The sequence below is a fragment of the Protopterus annectens genome, chromosome 3.part1, assembly GCF_019279795.1.
Source record: "Protopterus annectens isolate FY-2018-M chromosome 3.part1, PAN1.0, whole genome shotgun sequence".
In the NCBI taxonomy this organism is placed as follows: domain Eukaryota; kingdom Metazoa; phylum Chordata; order Ceratodontiformes; family Protopteridae; genus Protopterus; species Protopterus annectens.
In genome coordinates, this window is record NC_056732.1 from 1,073,346,033 (window position 1) to 1,073,364,250 (window position 18,218).

The window sequence follows — 18,218 nt, forward strand, 5'->3', positions numbered from 1 at the left end:
TCAAGGGGAGATGCAGAACTAGCTAACAAGCAAATATTACTATCTTCAATGTGAGATCTCCTTTCTCATTTATTAGCCATATAAAATTGTTCTAATTTTAGTTAATATATAATTATTTCCCTTTCTACACACATTACTCAGATTATGCAGTGTGTACTAAAATGATACTTCTACAGATGGGTTAAGTTTCTGTGTAAAGCAGAGCTTTGTCAAGAAACATTCTGAAAATGTTTCAATTAAGCATTGTTTCACCATTTTAACTACTGAGCATCACATAGACCTACCACGACAGCAAACCAAACACATAAACACACAAAAACATACTCGGAGGCTCTAAATAAAAATCTGCCTAAGCAGCAGAGACCTCCAAAGCAGACATCCAAGCAACCGCTACCCCAAAACAAAACACGTGCAACACATAGCTCACAAAGCCAGTGTGCCGAACAGTCACAGCCCTTAAGGCTAAACAACACACCTGATACACTTGTAATAGGTGACTCTATCGTCAGGCACACTGATGTCTCGCTCACCAGGCTGAACAAGGAGAAGGTCACGGTGAGCTGCATAACACAAGCACTCAGGTCACTCCAAGGCAAGTACAAATATGACTCAGTCATTGTCCATGCTGGTGTGAATGACCTGAGACGTACCTCCCTGGACTACATGAAAAGAGACATAGAGGAGCTCTCTGAGCATGTAGCCCAGGCTGGTATGACCCTGACCTTGAGTAGCATCTTACCCTCACCAAGAATGATGCCACAATATGAAGACAAGATGATCAATTTCAACAATTGGCTTAAGTATTGGTGTCATTCAAAGGGGATCCAATGCCTGTCAGCCTGGGATGACATGCTCGACAAGCCACGATGCTTCGCTAGGGACGGCTTGCATCTGTCACCCTGGGCTTTCGGATATTGGCAAAGGCTCTTGCTACCCCCATAGTGCCTTTTTTAGGCAAGGCTCAAAAGACAAACCCACCTCCATAGGTATCACAAGGGATAAGAAACTAAGAGTAATGCTACTCAACGCCAGAAGTCTAAACCTCAAGATGCATGCACTCGAAACTCTCCTTAGCATGGAGAACATCGATATCTGTGCAGTAACAGAAACCTGGTTCAAGGCACCTGAGAGCACCCCAGCACTACCAGGTTATACCTCATACCATGCTTTTCGGCCCCAAAACTTGGACCGAACCACAAAAGGAGGGGGAGTATCAATATTCGTCAAAGATACCCACACTTCCAGGTTGGTGGCACAGCACGAAGCATCAGAGACTATACATGTGCAACTAACAGTGGGTAAAACTGTCTTCCAGTTTATAGCCTGCTACAGACCACCCTCCCAAACCCAGGAACCCCACTTGGCCTTCCTGAGAACACTGGAAAATATGAAGGTCTCTCCAAACACCATTATATTGGGCGACTTCAACTACCCAAACATAGACTGGGAGCATTAATCTAGCTCCAACACCCTAGCCCAAAGGTTCCTAGAATTTATAAACTCAAATGCTATGGAACAACTTGTTACCACTCCCACAAGAGGGGAAAACATACTGGACCTGATCATCACTAACATGGGGACTCTATGCTCCAGACCAGAAGTGTATCCCTCACTGGTAAGATCAGATCATAAACTAATCTCACTGGATATTCACATCCTGACTCCACCCCTGCCCTGAAAACCACAGTGAAAAACTTCTCTAAAGCAAATTTCACACTCCTCAAAACTGAGGTGGAATCCTTCAAAGCCCCAGGGCCTGTGGAAAATATGGCCCAGACCGTAGAATCCTTTATAAACGCATTCTATGAACACCTTCAGGAATGCATGGATCATGCAATCCCAAATAAAACCAAGACCCAATCCTCCAAAGGCAGACGTCCTGTCTGGTGGACCCCAGCCATAAACAAACTATACAATAGAATGAGGAAGCTACTACATGATAGAGCAAAATCCCAAAAAGAGAAGACATCTCTGATCAGTATTAGCAAAAAACTACAGGCACTCATAAAATCGTCTAAGGCCAGCTTCGAGAGAAAAATTGCACAGGACACTAAGGATAATCACAAGGCTTTCTTTAGTTATGTTAGGAACCTGGGTGGGAATTCCCAGATATGCTCAGAATTAGTCCAAAATGACAAAAAATACACCGAACCCACAGACATTGCCAACATCCTAGCTGACAGGTTCAGTGCAAACTCCCCCCCCCTCCCCATCAAAAGGGCAAATATCTATCCCAGCAGAGTGCTACCCCCCTGACATCTCAGATGCTCAGGTAAGAGCTGCCCTCTCCAAAGCAAAAAACACAGCATCAATGGGACCAGACAGTGTCCCAGGCTGTGTCCTACATGAACTCCAAGAAGAGCTAAACCCAAACATAAAACTACTGTTCAATCTCAGCCTTACTACAGGATACGTACCCAAAGAGTGGCGTACAGCAACAGTGGTCCCTCTCCACAAAGGTGGTGCCTCAATGGATCCTGGAAACTATCGCCCCATAAGCCTGACTAGCTTGGTCTGCAAAGCTATGGAAAGGATCATCATGGACCTCATAAATAAAGATATTGGGGACCTACAGACACTGGATCCTACAATTCGGCTTTGTTAAGGGCAGATCCTGCCTCTTAAACCTGGTTGATTTCTTTGAAACAGTCACCAAGGCCATTGACAAGGGGAAGGTGGTCCACACAGCCTACCTGGACCTCGCAAAAGCCTTTGATACAATACCCCACTCGGGCATTATAGATAAGCTCACCAGCTTAAATATAAACCCCTATGTCACTAGATGGGTTGTAAACTGGCTCAAGGACAGAACCCACATGGTTAGAATTGCTGGAGCCATGTCAGACTCCAAACCAGTTACAAGTGGCGTCCCTCAAGGCTCAGTCCTGGGACCTCTCTTGTTCAGCATATATTTCTCGGAGGTACAGGCCAACACGGAAGGACTGTGGCTGACCAAGTTCGCAGATGACTGCAAACTGGGCGCCATAATCGACTCTCCAGCCGACACAAGCATCCTCCAAAAGGGCCTCATAGAAACAGATAACTGGTGCCAGAGCCATCGCCTCAAGCTAAACAGCAAAAAGTGTATAGTCATCCCCTTTGGCAAAAACAAAGTGCCCACAAATTACCACATAGGTGGTAATCCATTAAGTACAGAAGAAGTAATTAGGGACCTGGGGACCCAAGTTGATAGCAATCTCTCATTTGACAACCACGTGGCCAAAGTGGTTAGAAAAACATTTTATATAGCCCACCTAATAATGAAGGGATTCACATCTAGATCAGGGGAGGTCATCGTGCCTCTTTACTCATCCCTCATCAGGCCCATAATTGAGTACAATGCCCTTTTGGGATGTACCTTACCAGACACCTGCAGCAACTGGAAAGACCCCAAAAGTACCTCACCAAGAGGATCAAAGGGCTCAAACAGATGCCATATGCTGCCCGGTTAAAGAAACTCCAGCTCTACTCAGTGGCATACCACCTGCTCAGAGGCGATCTGTGCCTGACGTATAAAGCCATGTCCAACCCGGAATTAATGGACATGCTGCACCTCAGAAAATCCAAATCCCATCGAGCTACGCGCTCAAGAGACTTGAACCTCAGCACTGAAATAAATAGGACATGCTGGAGGGACAGATTCATAACCCAAAGGCTCCCTTCACTCTGGAATAAAATCCCAGTCCAGGTTAGGCAGAGTCCCTCATTGACTCTCTTCAAGAGGAATCTTGATGAGTGGATGGGAGATCGTAGGTTTACCCCAGGTATCACTTCTGTGTCACTGTTAGACAGAGGCACAGTATACTAACCTTGAAAAAGGGCATAGCAAAATTAATTTAAAATGGGTGGCAAAAGCCAAACACACTCTGGCTAGGCTTATAAATTCCCTATGGCAGATATCCTAGTATGAACCTATGAACCTATGTTGGGAAAACCTGCATTATGCGCATTGAACTATGTTCTTATCTTTGTGCATTAGTTTCCTCAAATAATTGTGTCTTAATATTTGTGTCATAGGTCTCATCCTTCAGTGTTCCAAATATAAAATGGTACATGTTAAAATTTAAAACAGCTGCTAACAATTATAACTGAAGAGCTCACAGAATGGTTAAAACATTGTGCTTTGAGCTTACAGTATGTTTTGTTGAACTGGCAGTACAGTTCAATATTATTTTCCCAGGTATTTTTGTTTAAGAATTTTAACAGTAAATATGTGACATATCATTTCAAAAACAGGAAATTTTATAAAGCACAATAATAAACTTTTCCTCAAAATAAGGTAGGGATAATCATACTTGTAAGCAATACGAACTAAAAAAATGTCCATGGTTTCTTTCACTGACAGTATTACTTTTACAAGCATAAATTACTCTAAAGTGGCTTTGAAATTGCTGGATATGTTTGTTTGTTTCTTTTGGCTTTTCCCGGTTAGGGGTTGCCACAGAGAAACTCCGGTCCGCTAATGATTGGCAGTAGATTTTGACATGCTGGCTTGCCGGGCCTAACGCACAACCTTCAACGAAAGGTACCAAGGGCAAGACAGACTGGCAGTTTTGCACTACAGTGACCATTTAGATTTACTGCATATCCTGTTCACTGTGGGCATTGAAAGACAGTAAACTACTTAATAACTTAGCTTTGTTTTAGGACTGTGTAGCCTGTTCAGTATGCAAGACTGCAGACTAATAATAACAAATTCGTGTTTGGGCAAGCTAGATCAGTGTACTTCAGACATGTACAGAACTAATTGCTGGATACAAAACCATTTAATGTCCTGTTGAACATAAAGTCTGTCAGGGTCCCTAGCATAACACTGGAAACTCATAACACTGAAACCCATAAGGTCAAACCCATTTCACTGAAAACTCATAACAATGAAAAGTGTAGAATGGTGTAGAATTGTGTAGAATGTATGCAGCGGTGTCATTTCTTATCACAGGAGTTTTTAGGGAAGTGAGTCTAGCACAGTATGTGTGAATTGCTATGGTCAGCATCTTGTTATCCCCCCCAGATATTTAGAAGTTTGTATTTTCGCTAAAGAACAGATTCACTGTATGTGGTGTTTTTTTTTCTTTTCTATATGGTTGTGCAATCATAGAATTAGTATGTATAAGTAAGGGAGGTGGGGGTAAAGCCCCCCCACATGGGGGGTACCCCCCTGCAAAAACATGCATCTAGATATATTTCTTGTGGAGAATGTTTTCAGTGTTATGAATTTTCAGTGTTATGAGTTTTCGGTGCTGAGTTTTCAGTGATATGGGTTCACCCTTATGAGTGTCAGTGTTATAAGTTTTCAGTCTTATGACATAGACCCATTCTGTCATGAGCGTCATCAAAATAATTTGCATTCAGCTTCCTTTATACAAAGATGGATTTGTTACAAGCAAGACAGCACTCATCTAGGAAAAGTAGTATGACTTCCAAGCCAACTATGTACCATACTCCTGCAAGAACTGATATCAGTAACAGTCTCAGAAACATAGTTTATTCTGTTTATCTGCTAAGTATGCTCTTCCAGTAATGCAAAGCAGGATGCTGTCTCATGAATGGCCCAGAAACTACAATTTTTATTCAAAGTATTTACAGATGCTATGAATAATCTAGAAACGGAGATGGTTCTACAGCAAGTGCTCATACACTATTAGTTCACAACATACTTGCTTGCTGCTACTTACTCTAATCCGCAAGTGTCCCTAACTTCCACTAGTCTGATCTTATTATTTACCTAACCCTTCTAACATTCAAAACTACTGAACTGTATAGCCTTACCAGAGCCCTAAACCTAACCATAAAACTCCCACCCAGTGCCTAATCTTAATTCTAACACTCTCCTTCTACTCCCTAGCCTAAAATCTCCTATCACTCCCTAAACCTAAAACTCCAGTCTTCTCCTGTTCCCTAACCATAAGCTCCACTCCAAATTCCTAACCCTAAGCTACCCTCTCATAACTTAAGCCTAAAATTCCCATCCCCTACTCCCTAAAAAGAAATCCCATTCCAATCGCCCATTTGTATTAGTATTAATATTGCACAGTGTAATTGGACACCCTTTGTTAAGGGCCTTAGAGTAGTTGATTGTGAAGTGTCTGGTAGCAGTAGTAACTATCTTATACACGGCCTTTCCCAGGTGTGTGAAAATGAAATCTCTCAGTGTGTGTATGTCACCTATTTGTGGTAGGGAAATGAAGCAGTGGGTTTTCAGAGAGGGTGCTGTAGGACTTGATTTGGACACTCAGCTGAAGACCTAACACTACAGCTGTACCAGTGGGGAGTCTTACTGGGGACCCAGAGGAAGACAGACATAGAGACATCTAGACCCCAGGCTAAGTGTGTTCCCTGGGTGCTCTTAAGGGAAATTGTACTTGACGCAGAGAGGTCTGCATCTGGAAATACTGTGTGTATCCATCTGTATTCCAAGTGCACGTCCCTGTCCAGTGTCAGTGGTGAGGATACAGGCTACTTGATTACTGGCCCAACATGGGGACATCACATATTGGTGCCCATTACATATTGGTAGCAGTAATGAGCGTTGCAGTAACATCTGGGTATCCTTTATGAAATTGATAGTCATTGTCTGCATTTCACAGCTTGAGAAAGTATGAATCAGTGATAGAGTTATAACTACAGCAATGGGGCATACTATAGCATCAGTGATAAACTTCAGGTAGGTAAGTCCTTTTCTGAGAGAGAGAGAGAGAGAGACAGAGAGAGAGAGAGACAGATAAAGCCTAATATTTTAGGTTCATAGGTTCATAGGTTCATAGGTAGGTACTAGGCTATTAGCCCTAGGGACTATATAAGCCTAGCCAAAAGGTACCCTGGCTTTTGCCACCCAAGAAAATTATTTTCCTGTGCCACTGTTGAGCAGAGCCACAGAAGTAATTCCCAGGGTGAATTTCCTATCTCCCATCCAATCATCAAGATTTTTCTTGAAGAGTGCTAATGAGGAGCTTTGTTTGATATAGATAGGTAGTTTGTTCCAGAGTATGGGAAGTCTCTGGGACAGGAATCTATCCCTCCAGCATGTTCTGTTTATTGTGGTGACAAGGTTTAGGTCCCTAAAGCATGTAGCTCAGAGGGACTGGGATTTCTTTAAGTGGAGCATGTCCAAAAGCTCTGGGTTTGGCATAGCTTTGTGTGTTAGGCAGAGATCGCCTCTGAGTAGGCGATATGCGATGGAGTAAAGCTGCAGTTTTTTGAGACGGTCTGCATAGGGCATCTGTTTGAGGCTGGTAATCCTCTTTGTGAGGTATTTCTGTGGCCTTTCCAGTTGTTGTAGATGTCTTGTGAGGTACATACCAAAAGGGGCGTTGTACTCTATAATAGGTCTAATGAGTGACGACTAGATGGGAACGATGACCTCTTTTTTTCCTGGATGAGAAACCTTTTGTGATGAGGTGTGCCATGCAGAAGGATTTCCTAACTACTGTGGCGATGTGATTATCAAAGGAGAGACTACTGTCCACCTGTGTCCCAAGGTCTCTTATCACACTTTCGGTGTTAAGTAGACTACCGCCTATGTGGTAGTTCATGGGTACAGAGTTTTTACCAAAAGGGATGACAATGTACTTTTTGGCATTGAGCTTGAGGCCATGGCTTTGACACCAGGCATCTGTCTCAGCAAGGCCCTTTTGTAGGATGTCCACATCTTTTGGAGTTTTGATTATGGCTCCTACTTTGCAGTCATCTGCGAACTTCATTAGCCAAAGACCTTCTGTGTTAGCCTGTACTTCAGAGAAGTAGATACCAAACAGGAGAGGACCCAGAACTGAACCCTGTGGTACTACCCTTGTCACTGGTCTGAAGTTGGACTTGGAGTCTGCTACTTTCACAGTGTGGGTTCTGTCAGTGAGCCAGCTGGCAACACATCTTGTGACATAGGGATTTATACCTAGTTTAGTGGGTTTATCTATAATTCCAGAGTGGGGGATGGTGTTGAAAGCCTTGGCGAGATCTAGATAGGCTTTGTGAACCACCTTACCCTCATCTATGGATTTGGTGACCACTTCAAAGAAGTCTATCAGGTTTAGGAGACATGATCTGCCTTTTACAAACCCGAACTGGGTGGGGTTCAGAGTTTGGGGATTACCAATGTCATTGTTTATAAGTTCCATAGCCTTGCAGACCAGGCTCATCAGGCTAATGGGGTGGTAGTTTCCAGGGTCCGTGGTGGCTCCTCCTTTGTGGAGTGGGATAACCGTTGCTGTGCACCATTCAGTGGGCACATAGCCTGAGGTGAGGCTATGATTGAACATGGTACTTAGGTGGGGTGCCAGTTCATTCTGTAGTTCATGTAGAACATAGCCTCGGATGTTGTCAGGTCCCATGGATGCTGTGTTCTTGGATTTGGAGAGTGTGTTTTTTACATGTGCAACCATGATGACAGGAACTTTGCATTCTTCCGGTATAGAGATGGGCCCTTTAGGGGATGAGTGGGGGGGGGGTAAAGTTAGCACTGAACCTATCTGCCAGGATGTTGGCAATATAAGTTGGTTCTGTATATTTAGTGCCATTGTGCTGTAACTCAGAGCAGATCTGAGTCTTGCCATTGAGATTCTTGACATAGCTATAGAATGCTTTACGGTTGTCTTTAGAGTCAGTGGCGATTTTGCTTTCATAACTAGCTTTGTAAGATTTTATGAGGGATCTCAGTTTCTTACTGAGGCTGACCAGGGAGTTCCTCCAATCATGGGATTTTACTCTTTTTGCAACAGTTTCTTTCTTCTGTTGTAGAGTTTGTTTAGGGCAGAAGACCACAAGATTGGCTTCCTTTATTTGGAGGATAGCATCTTGGTTCTGTTAGGGATTGCAAGATCCATGCACTCATGTAAGTGCTTATAAAGTGCAGTTGTGTAGGATTCAGCAGTCATACCTCTATTGTCCATCAGCATGGGTGTCGTGAAGTTTGCCACTTCTGTCTTAAGAAGCGTGAAGTTGGCTTTGGAGAAATTTTTTATGGTGGTTTCCCTAATGGGGGGTGGGGGAGGGATGTGGATGTCTAGCGTGATTAGCTTGTGGTCGGATCTGACCAACAAAGAATTGACCTCTGGTGTGGAGCACCTGTTGCCCATGTTGGTAATAACCAGGTCTCCCTGGTGGGAGTGTGGATAAGTTGATCCAAGGCACTGAAATTTATGAATTCCAGAAAACGTTGAGCACAAGAGTTGGTACATGAGTAGTTTTCCCAGTTAATGGTGGGGTAGTTGAAATCACCCATTATTATGGTGTTAGGTTGTTCCCTAATATTTTCCTGTGTATCAAGAAATGAGGAGTAGGAATCCTGGGGCATGGTGGGGGATCTGTAGCCAGCTACAGTTTGGATTGCAGTCTTGCCCAGAGTTAGTTGCACTTGGATAATCTCGGATGCATTATGCTGAGCAACTAGCCTGGAGGTGTGAATATCCTTAATGAATATGGACAGACCTCTGCCCTTAGTGTTTCAGTCCAGGTTAGGTGGCCGAAAGGTGTGGTATGAATTATAGCCTGGTAATGCAGGGGTACTCTCTGGAGCCTTGAACCAGGTCTCTGTCACTGCACAGATGTCGATGTTCTCCATTTTAAGGAGTGCCTCGAGTGAGTGCATTTTGAGGTTTAGACTTCTAGCAATACCCTCAGATTTTTTGAGAGACAGATTTTTTATGGAGTTTCCATGTATAGCAGAAGAACAGTGGCATCAGAATGAGTGGAGTTATGTTCAACAATGTTACGGCTATGTTATCCAATGCTTCCATTTGTGATACAGGTATATGATGTAGCAGAGCTGATGGAAAAAAAAACAGATTTGAGTTGCCACCTGCATGGAAGCTGCTAAGGGGAAGACAAGGCTAATTAACTTTGCCTGGATTAAATAGTTTGCTGATACTTTTCTAGAAGTATTTCAGGCTGTGATGGCTGGCTTGTTGTGTCAGAAAATAATAATTTTTGCTCTTCAAAAGAATGTCTTTAACATTTTTCTGCAGTCCATATTTTGGATCTACAGTTCTTTAACATTATTCTTGTAAGAATTCCGCTAGAGTTGGTGTCAGTGCTTCATTACATCCCTGATCTATTGTGTTATGCAAGTTACTGACTTTTGCTTTTTTGTTCTCCATTGCTGAAGAGGTGCCACATTACTAAGAACTGATAGGAAGATGTTAATGTACTGAACCATGAGTAGTTTACTGATATAGACAGGATACAAGGAAGAGAGTGCTGCTAAAAGGGCATTTTAAAATGTTAAGAAAAAGACTAATTAGGTTGTATGAATAGCTAAAAATACAGAAGTAGGAAATCAGGAAGTTAACCAATACAAATAAGGTAAAGGAACAGGAACAAATCAAAAGACGGGAAATTTTATACAGCAGAGCAGTAAAATGTCTTCTTAAAACAACCCAGTTAGTGACAGAAAACATTTATGTAACAGATGGTAAAGCATAAATCACAATTATGTGTCTAACTGATAAATCAAAATCTGTCATTGGGGAGGGGATCAAGCTGTATTAAAGTCCTTTTTAATAACAAAGCTGGGTATTTCATTAAAAAAAGGCTGATGCACAGAGCAATCCAAGTTTGTAACATGTAAGAATAAAACATTATAAAAACTTAATCAAGAATAAACATCATGAAAGCAAGTTAGCAGTGAAACTGAATAATTTTCTAACCCCATTACAAATAAGAAGAGCAGGAAAAAACTTACGGATATGGTAAATAAACCTAATGGCAATAATCATTTAGAAAGGAAAAAAAGAAAGAAATGAAAAAGAGCAAACACAAAACAGTCACCCTTGTAAACAAAGCAGCTTACAGGCTTCAGTTTCCACTGTACTGGCTACTGTAGGTTTTGCAGTGTAAGTTTAGGGGCCTTCTCCCATTCCATGAAGGGAAGCTGAAGGAATACTCACAGGGGTATTGAACACTGAAAATGACAGAAACAGGCTTTAGAAGCATAGAAAATATTTTAAAGTCACAGTAGGGGTGAACGAGGGTAGGCAAGCTTGAAATAAGAAGCACCACCTTGATTATTGAACACTCATTTACATCTCTTGTCTGACATGCACATTAATGAAATGCAAGCAGCTACCACTGTTATTATTAGCTGAGAAAACAGCCAATAAATGTAACAGTAATGAGATCTATTTTACCATATATTCAGCAAAAAAAAGTCACACATGCTGAAACATGCTGCACAAACAGCAAAATGCACCTCTTTAAAAAAACAATGGTGCACAAATTTGAGAAAGTGTTGGAAAGCCAAGATGTAGGGTGGAAGAGGTGGCCAAACTTCATAAAAAACAGAAAAATGTTATGGTAATCCAAACCCGTTGGGGTGAAATTGATGAATCAGGAACAGCTGAAATGTACGGTTCCTTGTTTGAACTGAAGGACTGCAATTAGCACAATGTCAAGTATTTTGTCTAACAGCTTTGGATCTGTCATGCTTTGCATGATGTTTAAGGCACCAGATGTCCAGGAGACCATAATTAGTGTGTACTAGTTCACAGAATGTTTTCCATGCCAGTTGCAAACAAAAGAATAGCACTAACATCTTGTAAGGATCACTGTCAACTCAACACTATCCCAGTGTATTATGAAAAACCCTTTTAGCTGTAGAGAGATGTGATCTTCTGGCAAAAATTATATATAAATCATCATGGTGATCAGGCATTACCACATCTTCCCAATACAGCATAACACTGGCTTGCGCATTTTGTTAATTTGAATAAATGCAGTACCAAAAGCATTTACATTTACACTAACACAAAAAATATTTAGGGCTTTACAGTCACTAAACATACTTTTCAATTAGCATGTATTTATTTTATCTTTTGCATTTGGTTACTAGAGAGGTCCAAATGGGTCATGCAGACCCCTTTTCAACAGAGGCACAGGGAGAAAATCTCCAAACACATATTTAATGAGAGAAAACAATCTTACCAAGAGATTATAGCAGATACTGTGAGTACAAATACTGTTTGAAGTATAGTAAGTAACTAATATCAGCAGTTACAGCAGTACTACATAAGTCATGCTATGACTTAACTTTTGTCTGGAATCATTACAGGTCTTCTTACCTCAATGGAAGCCTTATTTCATTGTGTTGTGAAATAACTTACAGATTGTTGACAAGAGGGGCTTGTCATATGTGACAAGTCAAAACTGGTTAATTTGTCTCTTTCAGAAACATTGTAACTAGTGTGATCATTAGACTCTTAAGTCACTGACTCAGAGTTTGTACCTGGATGCCATACCTTTGAGTTTCTCCCATGGGCTACATACTTTTGTTTGGTTCTGAGGAGCTGTGGACATTTTGAGATGCTTCTATAAATATCATATGACATTACAGTTATGCTTGACCCAGTGTCAGTCTTAAATCTTACTGGAGTGCCATGAACTGGAAATCTAACATGTCATTCTTCTGGTCTGACTGCTTAATCACAAAACCCAAAAAGAAAGTTTCCGTTGCCTTTTTCACAGCTTTAGGATTTGTTGACAATTCTTTGACCATTTCAGTCTCACCCACTACAGCAAAATATGACACTTCATTACATGTTTTGGCACCCTTTACTTCATGATAAGTACTGCTCAGTATAATAATCAATATAAACCTAGTTGCATCTAGTATACTTTTTACTTATACCCACCTCCTTTATCATTTGCAATTTTGCACCCCCCCTCAGCTTTTTAAGTTGCTTATTGTATGGTCTGTGCTTAAATTCATTCTTATTTCTTGTCATGTGTATATTTGCACTTTGATTTTTAAAGGAGATCTCCACTCAAATGCCAAGTTTTTCTTTCCAAAAAGTGATTTTCCTTACCTATGATCCAACTTTAAAAGATGTCACATACAGAGAAAAAACATAATTTCATAATAATTACATTTGATTTATGTCTGAACTTGTTTCTGTTTGCATTTCTTTCTTATGTTTGTCTCATCATCTGTTATATCACAAAGGCTACTAAGAATGGAGAGTAATTGGGTTAGGTTATATATCCTAACTACAGAGTGATTAAGAAAACAATGTCTCTTAAACAATAACATTTAAATGTACCTTATCAGCTACCAATTGCCAGCATCACACCTCAGATAAATACTGTATCGTGGAGTCTGAACAAAAGTAAGGCTTCCAAGCTTAGTTTTCAGATACAAATGAACAAGAAAACATAACTTATACTTGATTTTATTGTTACAAAATAGTTGTCTTGACCTTTAATTAAAGTCCGAGTGCCTCAAAGAAAGAAAATATTTTCTTTTTAGATTCATAGGATCATACCTGTGTACTAGGCAATGACCACACAGGCCTTTTAAGTCTAGCCATGTATCCAAAATCTCTGACAAGTTCTTGTACTATTGATAAGTGTAAGCAAGGATTTTGGAGATGAAACATTTACAAACAGGAGCCTGTGAGATGAAACATTTACAGGCTGCCTGTGTCCAATAAAGACAAAGGTGCCGAACCAGGGATGAATTTCCTTGATCCTATCCAGTTGTACAAGTTACATTTGAATTGGGTTAGAGAGAAACTCTGCTTCAAATGGATGGGGAGCCTGTTCCAGAGAACCTGTTTCTACAGCAGGTCCTATTTATATCACAGGGAAGGTTTAAGTCTTTAGAACAGGTAATTTTGGTGCTGTTTGTTTTGTAGATGTAAATATGCAGGAGGTGCATCAGGGTGGTGTCTGAGAATGCCTTGTATGCCAGGCATAGATCTCCTCTCAACAGCCTGTAGGAGGCAGAATACAGGGATAGGGCCTTGAGGTGGTCTGTAAATGACATGGTACTTATGCCCTGAATTCTTTTAGTGAGGGATCTCTGTGGATATTCCAGTTGTTGGATGTGCCTGGTTAGGTATATACCAAAGGGGGCATTGTACTCATTGATAGGTCTGATGGATGACAAATACAGTGGAACAATGATCTCCTTGGAACTAGATGCCGCACCTTTGTTTATAAGTTGCACAACATAGAATGATTTCCTCACTACTGTAGACACATGATAGTCAAAGGCTGGATTACTGTCTATGTGTGTCCCCAAGTCACTGACTACTGGGTCAGCTCTTAGGGTTGTGTTGTCAATATGGTAGTCACCAGTGGTGGAGGGGCTTGTGCCCTTCCCCAGTGTTGTGTGACCTTGATGTTCATATATATAATTAAAATAAAAACATTGAAAAATGTGATTTGATTTTGTCAGATTTTAAATATATTTTTATGTGGTTAGATTATATCACATTGCTCAATGTTTTTGCAGGGTACAAGCCACCCTGTGACCCACACACCCCTGCTGATTATATATACCAACTCAGAGGTTTCACAACAGTAGGGAATGGGCATAAATCCTCCCCTGGTATAACTTCAAATTTGTCAGTGTTTTTTAGTTTAGATATTTTTCATTTTAGTTATTTTTATATTTAGATATTTTGCTGTCACTCTCATGTTGATCATATGATTGAGACCATATGATCAAAGTTTTGAAACATCAAACATAAAAGAAAAAAAAGAAATAAAAACAAAACCTTTTTTTATGTTTTTGCAAGGGGGCAAGCCCTCCCTGCACCCCACATCCCCTGGAAATTAAATATATCAACTCCAAGATCGCACTACAGTGAGGAAAAGTGTACATTTCTTGATCTGTGCTATACAGCGATCGCCATTCAAAATGTAGTGCAATCTTGGAGTTGGTATATCATATGAATTTCGAGGTTTTGAAACTTTGATCATATAATAGGGATCCATATATGTGTATATATATATATATATATATATATATATATATATATATATGTATATATATATATATATATATATATATATATATATATATATATATATATATATATCTCAAACTACAAAAATAATCCAGTGCTCAAGAGTATGGAATTTAATTACTTGATTTTATTACAGCACTTATTACTTATAACCAGATAAACCAATTTTGCTTCAGCTTCTTCAGTATTGAAAGGCTCATTTTCCCTATCACCTTTATATAAACCATAATCATGTGACCTGAAAATCATTAATTCAGTTGTTCATTAAAGGTTTAAAATTAAAAGAATAATAATAAAATTAAAAATTACATTGTTTCAGTACACAAGAACATACAAAAATATGTTCACCATCTTTATTAATAATCATGAACAAATCAAAAGCACACATACTTGAAATTATGTAGTTTAGCAATAACCGATGAGTAGGTGTGATATATTGAAGATTCACCCATGGCTGGTGGGGTTCGATAATGAAGGTGAAGCCCGAATGATTAAACAAAGGCAAACATGGGTAAATCTCCAGTATACCCATACCCACGAGTCAGTTATTGCTATTATACAATGACATTATTTAAGAAAAGAAACTCTTAAATAATGTCATTGTATAATGACACTGTGGTATTCTTCCTCATTGTTTACACATTCTTCCATATTGGTGATATACTGTGCATGCATTTTTTTTTTATTTGTTTGCCTTTTGTTAATCGGGTTAGTCCAAGTGGGCTGTTTGGCCCATTTTCAGTGGAGACCCGAGGAGCAAAGCTCCACACAAATATGTAAACAAAAACTTCAAACATTTATGAATAAAAAGCAGCAGACAATTAAGTACAAATAATGGAAAATAAATCGGCATTAAAAAAGATACAACAATCAGCATTAAAAAAAGATTCAACAATAACGGCGTTGGAAATTACAAGAAATAGAATGTGGAACTTATGTTCTCATGTTTATGCAGTACATGAGTGCTTTGGAAAGCAAGTAATGGAGAAAGGAAAATCTCCATTGCTCTTTAAAAAAAAAAAAAAAAAAAACCCTGTGAAATCGGGACAGTTTAGAGGTGTGAGAGAGACAGGGCAAAAATACAAGGAAAATCAGATATGTTTCTTTAGTTTTTGCATAACGTACCTGACTTTTTGTGTTTTCTCTGCCCTCTGTACATAGCTCTAAACCTCTTAGCTCAAGAAAACTACAAAGCCTTAAATAAGGGGGACAAAAGTCCCTATTGTAATGTTGCTCTTATAAATTTAGAAAGCTACCAGAATAACAGGATTTATATTAAAGGGCATGTTTCATAGCATATATTAATAGAAGAAAGTTCGGTCAAAATTCAGAAGCCATACTTTTTTTATTGGTATATAGGTTCATAGGTAGGTACTAGGCTATCTGCCCGAAGGCATTTATAAGCCTAGCCAGAATGTGTTGGCTTTCGCCGCCCCCTTAGATTAGTTCACTATGCCTCTGTCCAGCAGAGCCACTGAAGTGATCCCCGAGGTAAATTTTCTGTTTCCCATCCACTCGTCAAGGTTTCTCTTGAAGAGTGTTAGCGAGGAGCTCTGCCTAATGTAGATTGGAATCTTGTTCCAAAGCATGGGAAGTCTCTGTGACAGGAATCTATCCCTCCAGCATGTCCTATTTATTGTTGTGGTGAGGTTTAGATCCCTAGAGTGTGTGTGGCTTGAGGGGATAAGCTTTTCTTTAGATGGAGCATGTCAATCAGTTCTGGGTTGGACATGGCCTTGTATGTTAGGCAGAGATCACCTCTGAGTAAGCGGTATGCAACCGAGTACAGCTGGAGTTTCTTCAGTCGAGCTGCATAGGGCATCTGTTTGAGGCCAGTGATTCTCTTGGTGAGGTACTTCTATGGTCTTTCTAGCTGTTGCAGGTGTCTTGTAAGATACATCCCAAATGGGGCATTGTACTCTATGATGGGTCTGATGAGCGATGAGTAGAGGGGCACAATGACCTCTTTTGATCTGGATGTGAACCCTTTTGTGATAAGGTGTGCCACATAGAAGGATTTTCTAACCACTTTGGCAATGTGATTATCAAAGGAGAGGATACTATCTACTTGGGTCCCCAGATCCTTATTACGTCTTCCGTATTTAGGGGGCTACCACCTAAGTGGTAGTTTGTGGGTACTTTGTTTTTTACAAAGGGGATGACTATGCACATTTTGGCATTTAGTTTGAGGCCATTGTTTTGACACCAGGTATCTGTCTCAGTGAGACCCTTTTGGAGGATGTCTGTGTCAGCCAGAGAGTCAGTTATAGCCCCTAGTTTGCAATCGTCTGCGAACTTGGTCAGCCATAGTCCTCCTCTGCTTGCCTGTACCTCTGAGAAGTATATGCCGAACAGGAGGGGTCCTAGGACTGAGCCCTGGGGAATGCCACTTGTAATAGATTTAGAGTCAGACCTAGCTCCCGCAACTCTTACCATGTGGGTTCTGTCCATGAGCCAGTTGGTAACCCATCTTGTGACGTAGGGGTTTATGTTCAGGCTGGTGAGCTTATCTATAATACCAGAATGGGGAATGGTGTCAAAGGCTTCTGTAAGGTCTAGGTAGGCTGTGTGTACCACCTTTCCCTCATCTATAGCCTTGGTAACTGTCTCAAAGAAGTCCACCAGGTTTAGGAGGCATGATCTGCCCTTAACAAAGCCGAACTGGGTAGGGTCCAGTGTTTGGAGATTCCCAATGTCTCTGTTAATGAGTTCTATGATGATGCACTCCATAGCCTTACAGACAAAGCTAGTCAGGCTTATAGGGCAATAGTTCCCAGGGTATGTTGTGGCTCCACCTTTGTACAGCGGAATAACCATTGCTGTGCGCCACTCTATGGTTACGTAACCTGTGGAGAGGCTGAGTCTGAACAGTGTGTTTAGGTGTGGGGTTAGTTTGTCTTTGAGCTCGTGTAGGACGCAGCCTGGGACACCGTCCGGTCCCATTGATGCTGTGTTTTTGGCTTTGGAGAGGGCTGTTTTAACCTGAGTGTCTGTGATTTCACCAACTCTACATTCTTCTGGTATGGTTATGAGCCCTTTTGGGGGTGAGGGGGGGGTGAAGTTTGCGCTGAACCTGTCTGCCAGGATGTTGGCAATATCAGATGGTTCAGTGTATTTTGTACCATTCTGCACTAACTCTGAGCAGATCTGAGCATTGCCACTTAGATTCTTGACAAAGCTAAAGAATGCCTTGGAGTTATCTTTGGAGTCATGGCAATTTTTCTTTCGAAACTCACCTTGGATTATTTTATGAGGGATCATAGTTTCTTGCTGATACTGATCAGGGATGTCTTCCCTTCTTGGAATTTTACTCTTTTCTGTACTAGTTTCCTCCTTCTATTGTATAGCTTGTTTATGGCAGGAATCCACCAGACTGGTTTTGTTTTCTTGGAGGAGTGAGTCTTGGTTTTGCCTGGGATAGCATGATCCATGCATTCTTGTAGGTGCCCATAGAATGCATCAGTAAAGGATTTTGCA